Below are 9,181 nucleotides of genomic sequence, written 5' to 3'. Positions count from 1 at the left end.
GGGGGTTTGGATTTTCTGGCGGTCGTATCAGCTCCGGATCACAGCATCACAGATTCAGCTAGGTTGGAAAAGACTTCTGAGGTCATCGAGTCCAACCCATGACTGAACACCACCATGGGAACCAGACAATGGTACTGAGTGCCACATCCAGTCTTTCCTTGAGCACCTCCAGGGATGGTGACTCCACCACCTCCCCGGGTAGCACGTTCCAATGTCGAATCACCCTTTTTGTAGAGGAATTCCTCCGGCTGTCCAACCTGAACCTCCCCTGCACAGCCTGAGCTTGTGTCCTCTTGTTCCCCCCCAGCACTGATGGCTGGGGGGAAGAGGCCGATCCACACTTGGCTACGCCCTTCTAGGAGTTGTAGAGAGCGATAAAGTCATCCCTGAGCCTCCTCCAGCCTAAACACCCTCAGCTCCCTCAGCCATTCCTTACAGGACTTGGGCTCCAGACCCTTCACCAGCTCCACTGCCCTTCTCTGGACCCTCTCCAGCACCTCAATGTCCTTCTTGCAGTGAGGGGCCCAGAACTGGACACAGCACTCGAGGTGCAGCCTCACCAGCACAGGGGGACAATCCCTGCCCTGGTCCTGCTGGCCACACCATTGCTGACACAGGCCAGAATGCCACCAGCCTCCTTGATCCCCTGGGCACAGCTGGCTTATGTTTAGGAGGATGGAGGTAAATCTAGTGGTAGTGATGCCTTTGTGTTGTGGAAGCCTGAGCTACGCTCCTGCCACAGCTCCTGAATCTCCTAGTTCTCCAGTGAGGGAAGGCTGAGAGGTGGTTTTCCTTCAACTATATGGCTCCTCTGTTTGGATGGGCTCTGGAATGCCTCCTGCATCAAGGAGGGTTTCAGGCCAGCTGTGGGATTCAGGGAGGGGGTTTGTTTCAAATCACTATTATCACATCTGTATGTTTCAGGGATCCTGAGGTTCCTGCCTGTTCCTGCAGTGTTTTGTGTCTTTCAACAGGTGACAATTTGAAGCAGTGCGTTGCCTGGCTATAAGTCTTGTAAACAGTCAGTCTAGTTTAAATACTTTCCATTTTTGTTTGAATATCACTTGTCTTTGACAGTTTGAAGGCTGCTGAGAGATCATTTTTCCCATCATCTTTCTTAGCGTACCTCATCGCTTGACTTCTCACACCTGCCTTTGGTGCAAGGTAGCCTAGAGATGCTGCTCAAACCCATGTAGTCCACTGGGATTTCAGATACCAACAAACAATTTGTCTTAGATGGTAATGCTGCATCTTCGTGAAGAGCATACTAGAGTTGAACTGTACTTAAGAGCAAAGGTCATTCATGGAGTTTCTCCAAGTGCTTGTTTGTTTTCTGTCATTTCAACTCTTTAAAAAAATCCAGAAAGTGAAAACTAACAGAGTAAATCAAAATCACTTGTGACTCATGCACGCTGATGGACATTCATGCCATTCTGTTTCATAAGTGGTCAACAGTGTTTATCCAAGATGTATGTTTTTCTTAGTTTGTATCTAAAATGTGGTGCAAAATGTAAACTGCAACACACATGTAAAATTTATTGTAAAATATAATTTAATCTTCCTGTCACAGGAGGTCCTTCCATCTCCTTCCTCTTGTGTGTTGCACTTGCTTCTTGTTATAGTCTACTTTGTAAATCTCTTTCAGTTACAGGTCTAAGCTCTCAACTCTGGGACTTTCCAAAGAAGTGGGAATGAAGGCAGGGCTTCTGTCCAGATTCTTGTTCTTTATGCCAAGCAGTGAAAGCAGGGCCATCCCATTTATTGAGAGAACAAATTGAGAAAGAATGCTTGCCGGAAGAGAGCTCTTCCTCTCTCAACGCTTTATGCTATATAATGATTTCTAGAATCAGGGTGATTTTCAACTTGTCCAAAAGCTTAAACATAGGAGCCAAACAAAATATTTACTGCCATCCAGTCTGGGAATTATTTCCTTATGAGGAGAAGGAACATTGCTGGGTACAGTGGTGTAGTGAAGTCACAATTTTATGGGTTGGTTGTTGTTTTCTTTTCTTTATAAAGTGAGTTTTATCCTAGGGGAAGAAACAACCTAACAGAAGAGTTTATTCAATGGCTTAAAATAAATGCAGTTTCTTCTACTGGCTTTGTTGCCTCTTGTGAGTGGGAAAACTCAATTTATGGGATGGAAATCAACAGTTGATAAGCGCGGTGCTGGCTCACCATGATAAAGTTATGTAGACAGAGGATTAGTGGCTGTTCAAAAATTTCTCCATGTCATGGGACTTTTGAAACAGATACTTAAGCAGTGGTGTGGCTTTTGGTCAGACAGAAGGAGACCAGCGACATGGTGGTAGTTCAAATGCAGTAAGTACTCCACTTGCTTGCCTCACCTTCAAACAAATGCTGTCTCTAAAGGAGTTTAAGCAACAAATAATTTAATGCAAAGAAGGAAGATCATTGCATTCTTAAAAACCTGCATGCTTGGGTTGAGCAATTTGTCTCTTCTCCTGAGAATTTTTTTTTTGTCTTGTGCATATTTCTACAACTGTTAGCAGTGCAGACCATCGAGTCCCAAGGAGAAAAACAAAACATGTGCCAATTTGAGTTGAAGCCCATAATCTCTTTCCAAATTTGGAAATTTGACATATTTCTGATTTCTTGCAGATAATTTTTGAATGTGTTTATTTCATCAAGCCCTTGTGTTTAGGGAAGAAGAAATATAGCCCTGAATACGATGTCCCCGTACATGAGAGAAAATAAAGTGATTTTCTTGCCGTAAGCTGGTTCAGCTGTAGTCTGTGATTTGTCAGCACTGTGGTGGGTCATCCAGTTTAGATAGAACTGGATGTTTCCAAGGAGCAGAATGCAATGTCACTGGCAGTTGAAGAATTAGTCATTTTCCTTTTGAATAAAAATTGAACCTGTGCTCCAAAATGTGGATCTGATCAGGAGTAAGGAAGTACCGTATTTTACTTGAGAAACTTATGCCCTAACTGCTTACAGCCTCCAGAGATTTTATGGGACTGTTCTCAAAGAAATTGTATTCTCTTGTTTGAGCTGCTTTGGGATTACACATTGTCGATGTTCTGTAAGGCTCCATTTTTCTTTTCATACTAATCTGTGTTATGTTCTTGTCTGAAAATGGACTATGTTTTGTTATTTTTCTTGTTTCTTGTAAAGTATTAGTGTATCTGCTTCCATCTACAAAAAAACTTTTCTGGTCCTGTGAGCCTTTTCTGGTCTGCTGGATGTTAATGGATCACATGTATATTTGCTCCAGAGCCTTACCCATGCAAATAGCTTCTGAAGGCTGAGGCTGTTCCAACCAAACATGATTAAAAGTCATAGGAATCAAGATGGAAAAAGCTATTAGGTCAAGTAGTTCCCACACGCACCCCCAGGACCAGTGCAGGTTTCCAATGGTACATTCTTGGTGCTTTCCAGAAGGGGTCAGTGCAGGTCAGCGCTCACTTTGCATCCAACAGCCCTTCCCCCTTCTTGAAAAATTAGGAAACCTGAATCTGGTTACAAGTAGGTTGCAAAACCTTGTCTAGAATTTATGTTAAAGTCTGTAGTTTGATGTTGGGCGATCAAAAGCCAAAGAAATGTGCTCAAATCCAACAACTGATCATCCAAGATTTTAAATGAGGAAAATTAGTAAACTCTTCAAAATCACTTGTTAGATACGTACATATATTAGATGATACAGATCCTAAGAACTGTTCTGGGAATGCTCAGCTGTAATGAGAGGGACACAGATTCACAGGTTTATCCTGGTGAGTTGTCCATACTTAGAAAGCACATATTACTATAATATTTTATAGTTACACAAACAATAGCCTGGATAATTCAAAATTCTGATCATAAAAGACAAATGTGACAAAAACTGTCATGAGTCTAAATAAGGGAAGAGAATAACAATCATCCTGCACCACAATACGGTTGTATTGTTCTACTCAACCACTGAGATACAGTAATGTCCTTGAGAATTGTCCAGTGTCACTAGTCCTTTAGGGCATGGAGGCTCCTGCAGAGTTCATCACGTGTGAATCAGCTCTTTGGTCAAGGGTGGCCAGATCTCATCAGCAGGAAAGGCTGGCCCATTCCACACCACCATAGTGTACCCCAAATGCCTGTGTCCATGAAGAAGTGACAGCTAGCTTCTCAAACTGACTTTAGAGGGTGGAGGAGAATGTCATTGGGAGAAAAATTAATAGTTGGAAGTGTGAAGGTAGTGAAAAGGTGGCTGGAGATGGTAAGAAGGAAATGCTGCAAAGAGAGGAGAGAGAGATGGCACTAGGATAGAAGAACGAGTGACTCACTTGAATATAACTTGTTTATATTTTTAAGGTTTTCTTGTTTTCCCAGTGGATATGGCTATTTTTCAAAGTAAAATAACCAAGGAATAATTTCATTACATTTCCTTCCAAGATTTCAAGCTAAGTGTAAACAAGAAAAATCCAGTGGGAAAATTAATCTAACTTCCTTTTGCGAGAGCATTTCAGTTCTGTTTCTCCCCCCACCACACTCCTTATATTTTTTCGCTGCTACTGTTATACCCAGTATCTGTGGCATTGCTGATACCAGCTAAAATACCTCAGTGATGGCATTTATTAGAGGGAGAAGACTTTAGAATCACTCAAAATTACTTCTGATATAGAAATGATAAGTTCTGAGCTACTCAGTGCTTAAAAAATATTGATGACTTTTGATGCTTTGGGAATGTTCCATATGGGCAAGTTAAAATTATAGAAAACAACTGAACCACTTGCACTGAATTTGATCTCTGGCAATTAATATTTGGGCTGCATGAAAGAATCATAAGGAACAAAAACTCTGTAACAACACCATGGCAATCAGACCGGCAAACTTCCAAAAGCTTTAATTTTTCCAGATGTTAAGTGCCTTGATTTTCCAAGCCAGGTAAAGGAGGGACTTCAGAAAAACAGGCAATAAAAAACCATTAAATTTGTAATGGTTGGCTGGCATAAAGACCATTCCATTGCTGAGTGTTCAGATACCAATGTTCTGAAACACAAGCAGTCTTAATTTGCATTAAATGAAATCAGAGGCTTTATCTGAGACATAAATCAAGATATGTTTTATAAGTTTTAAAATACATTTGTATGTTTTTCTAATAAAAATATTGCTTCTTCAGATGTTTCCAGGCTGCACTGTAACAAATGCTGCATCTGCCTTCTACAACAAACATGCTTGTAAATGGCCAGGGTGAGCAGGAGGAGACCGGAATCCTCTGGTTCGTTCACATTAGGAGAGCCCTGGGGTGGTCTTTCACTGGGGAGTCATGGAAGCCTGAAGACAGCTGTTGGTGTCAGTGTTCTGTGCTGTTGGCTGCAGCATGTAGAGCCTTGACTCAGTTTCTCTCTTGTTGCCACCAAAGCTTGAGATTTATTGGAGAAGCCTTGGGACAACATACTTTGTGAAAAGAGTAGGGGCTATCATATGAGGATGAACTTTTCAATCCTCTTTTTGCTCATCTTCCCATATTTCACTCCATGAGATTGGAGTGGGGGAAGCCCATGCTGTGCTCTGATGTTGGACCATGATGGGACGTGATGGGGAGATCTCCAGCAGGGTTTTACTCTTATGGCTCCTCCAGCCAGATGGCTTCAATCTACTGACCAATTCTCTGTGCTTTGTGTGAGGTCTGTATGCAATTTAAATGGAGCCTGTTCTCAGCTAGTTTTGCCTTTTCCTTGTCCCCCTCCCCCACATGCACATATATTCCCAACTGACCCTTTTCATGCTTCCCTTTTTCTTTAGCCATTCGGGGAAATTATGCTGGCACCATACTACAAATATATCAGCTGGATTCGCCTCAAAATCCTTTACTTTTGGAGATTTTCAGTCATCTAACTCCTCCAAGTATTTCTGAGAAGAGTGCTCACTTAGCCAACTGTGCTGTTGGTGTAGTTCTCAGAGTGGTATTTCTTTGTGACGCTGCTGTTTTCCAGCTGGATAGAAATTTTAAAACATGGCAGTTCTTGTACACACCTATATGTGCTACCACTCTGAGTCTCAGCAGATTTGTCTAATCCACAGGGAACTGTTATCTGAATCTTGATTTAACTTTGCATTCTGTAAATCTGGAAAGAATGCATTTGCTTTCTAGGTTTTTGGGTTTGTTTGGGTTTTTTGTTGGTTTTTTTTTTTTTTTTTTAAATCTTCCAGTATTGTTCAGCATGAAAAGCCTCAAATATCACAACAAATAAAAGCAGGGAATGCTCTTCTCAATGCATTTTTATCACTTCACATCAGAATTGCACTGACTAGTAAACAATAGGGGACAGTCTTTTTAGACAGTTGTCTAAAGAGACGACAATAGAAGAGTGATAACAGTGCAAGACAGTAGGACATCTCTGTTTTGTTTTGTTTCAGTCATCATCAAACTTGCTTCCTGGACTGGCATGTTGGAAAAAAAGTTAAATGAGCGGAAGTGATTATTAATGGTCCATTGAAATCACTTTTACTTCATTTCTAACTGTATGTACTTTCTGCTTGGCAAGCTGGTGCATTGCATTTTTAGTGAATTCTGTACTTTTATTAGTCATCAACTTGAAAGAGACCTGGTGGCTGCTGGAAAACTGTAGTGATGTCCTCTTTGCCATCAGGTGAAAACACAATATGATCTTGCAGTTCCCTTTGTCTTCTAGGGACAGGCTGGATGCCTGACCTGTTTAGAGACAGATAAGGGAAAAGAGAGTTTCCAAAACAGTATTTTCATGACACTTTCCAAATCTCCTGGTACATTGGACTGTAGGATCTACATGGGTCATGTTGTGCAGCTCAAAAAGCTATTCCATGCTGACGATTACCAAAGTGTATTGCCGTGTGGTGCTTTTCATTTAATGTCTGTCAGTTTGTTTTTGGGAAAGATATTCTGTGCTTGTTTGTGTGAGTGATAATGACTAACAATTCCCATTTTGACATCCAATACATGGAAAGAAAATCCCCTCCTGGCCTCAGAGATACTTGTTTCTGGTACCCTGCAGATCTAGTATATAAACTAGGAATTTTGTTTGTGTGTGGTGTGTGTGTGTGTGTGTGTGTGTGTGTTTTTCTCCAAACAACAAAACAAAACTATTAACTGTAATCTCACTGAGTGCATCAGAGAAGAATACAAGTTTGGCGTGCAGCAAGAAAGCTGAGGCAGTGCTCGGCAAAGATGAAAGTGAGACACTGGTGGCCATAGTTTAATTGGGTTTTCATAAAACATGCTGTTCTTCACAATTTGGCTAGCACTTGATAGTTTATTTTTATGAGTCTGGCAAGGCAATCAAACTTCAAACCATTTGCTTTGCAACTGGAAAAATGAACTAGAGAGATATTCAGAAGAGCACTAGGACTCTTTGTCTCTTGTATTAAGAAGAAGCAATTCAGCAGCAAGGGAATGAGAGCCTCCTGCAAACATACAAGCACAGTTTAGCAGTAAATCAGTTCAGCTGCAGTCCTTACCACATGATATTCTGTAGTTGCCACTGGGGGGAATTCTGCTCATCTCCCGACAAGATGGTGACTTGAGTTTAGTATTTATTTCCCTTTTTACAGATGTGCTGTCCAGTGATTGATGGGGTGTGTTAACCTTCTCCTTTTTCACACCTGGTCCACACCTGTTTAGGATCTCATTCTCTGTTCTACTGGGCAGCAGCTCTTGAACTTTGTTGGATCCTGGATCTCAGGCCAGTGGAGGGTGATGAACAGTTTTGAAACTCTTGGCCAGAAGGCTTTTTGTTTTTAAAGTCGGAGAGGTTGGTAGGTTTTGTTTTGTTCTTGACTGAATATTCATTCTCATGACAAAAACATTTCACAATAAGCTATTTCCATTTGACAGCTTTTTGGCAGTACATGTGTGAAATAAGTTGTGTTTTTTGTAGTACAGTTCCTAGTGAGAGAGAATATCCCTTTCTCTAAAAGGCCTTGTCATTGACTGTTTAATCAAAAAAGTTGTGGACTAAATGTTACTCGGAGTCTAAACTCACTAGGGAGCGTAGAAGTCGATTCTCCACCACACTGAAGAATCTGTGCAGCTCCTTTTGAGTTAAGAACGGGACTTTGGTCTCCAGGGTTGTGGATTCAATAGCATGAAATTCAATACCAAAATTTTAAACCAAAAAACAAATAGTATTGTTTTGAATCCTTTTATAGCATGTTTTTTTCATTTGCACTGCATGAGCTTTAAATATTACTATGTAAGCACTAGCCAAATTTAGGTTGATCAAAACTAGAGAGGAGTTCAGAGAGACCCAGCTAAACGTACGGAAGAGGAGGCTCCATGGCAAAGAATTTCGCTGTAGAATGCCAGGAGACAGTGCATGGTTTGAGAGAAAACTCATTTGTTCAGACATCTTGAATTGTTCTAATTTAATTCTATTAGTTTAGGAAAAGACCTGAGTAGTGCTACTCAGAGCACTTATAGTATTACTGTTTACTTGGTTGGGCAGTGTGTGAATGGCAAGTATGTGGAGAATCACTGTAGTTATTAACAACATAATTGAAAGCCAGAATAAACATGATGATGATTCAGGCTTCTAAGCTAATGTCAGTTCAAATTCAGATGGCAGACAGGCTACTAAGTGGATTTTAAATCCTCCCCTCTCTAGTCTGGTAGCTTTTTCAGGAGGAAAAATACTGAACTCTGGGCACCTTGGGACTGATACAGCAGAGGGACTCCCATGTTCCACATCTGCTGATTTCTGTCTGTGTGGGCTAAAGAAGGTGGTGAATTGGGACTGAAGTGCACGGAAGTAGCTGTGCTGTGAATGAGGGACATTTGAGGGAAGAAAGGGAAGAGGGAAGAGGGACATGAGGGAAAAACAGTTGGGATATCATGAGCAAAGGCCCAGGTGTGCAGCAGAGATGGGTTGTGAGATGCCAGAGCTGAGCTGTGATTAATTTTTGAGTAGACCAGCATGTCACTGTCACACTGGCTGTTGATCAAGGCTCAAAGACAACTACTGGGGAATATATTGTGGTCCCAGGGCTGGAACAGTAGGGAGAGCTGCAGGTCCACAGAGATTTTGTGGTGACATCAGGGAGCAACAGAGAGAGGAGGGAGTTGCCAGTCAAAAATTATAGATGCTAGCAGAGCTCACTGGTTAGTGCTGAGGTACTTTCTTCTTCTTTGGATGCCATTATGTGTCAGTTTTCCCAGGTTTTTGGAGTTGTTTGCAATTTTCCTTTAATAATTGGAATCTCCTTGAGC

The sequence above is a fragment of the Agelaius tricolor genome, unplaced genomic scaffold, assembly GCF_023055355.1.
Source record: "Agelaius tricolor isolate 1412-34295 unplaced genomic scaffold, bAgeTri1.0.p SCAF_1, whole genome shotgun sequence".
NCBI lineage: Eukaryota > Metazoa > Chordata > Aves > Passeriformes > Icteridae > Agelaius > Agelaius tricolor.
The sequence above is the reverse complement of the archived record's forward strand: the minus strand, read 5'-3'. Positions refer to the sequence as shown.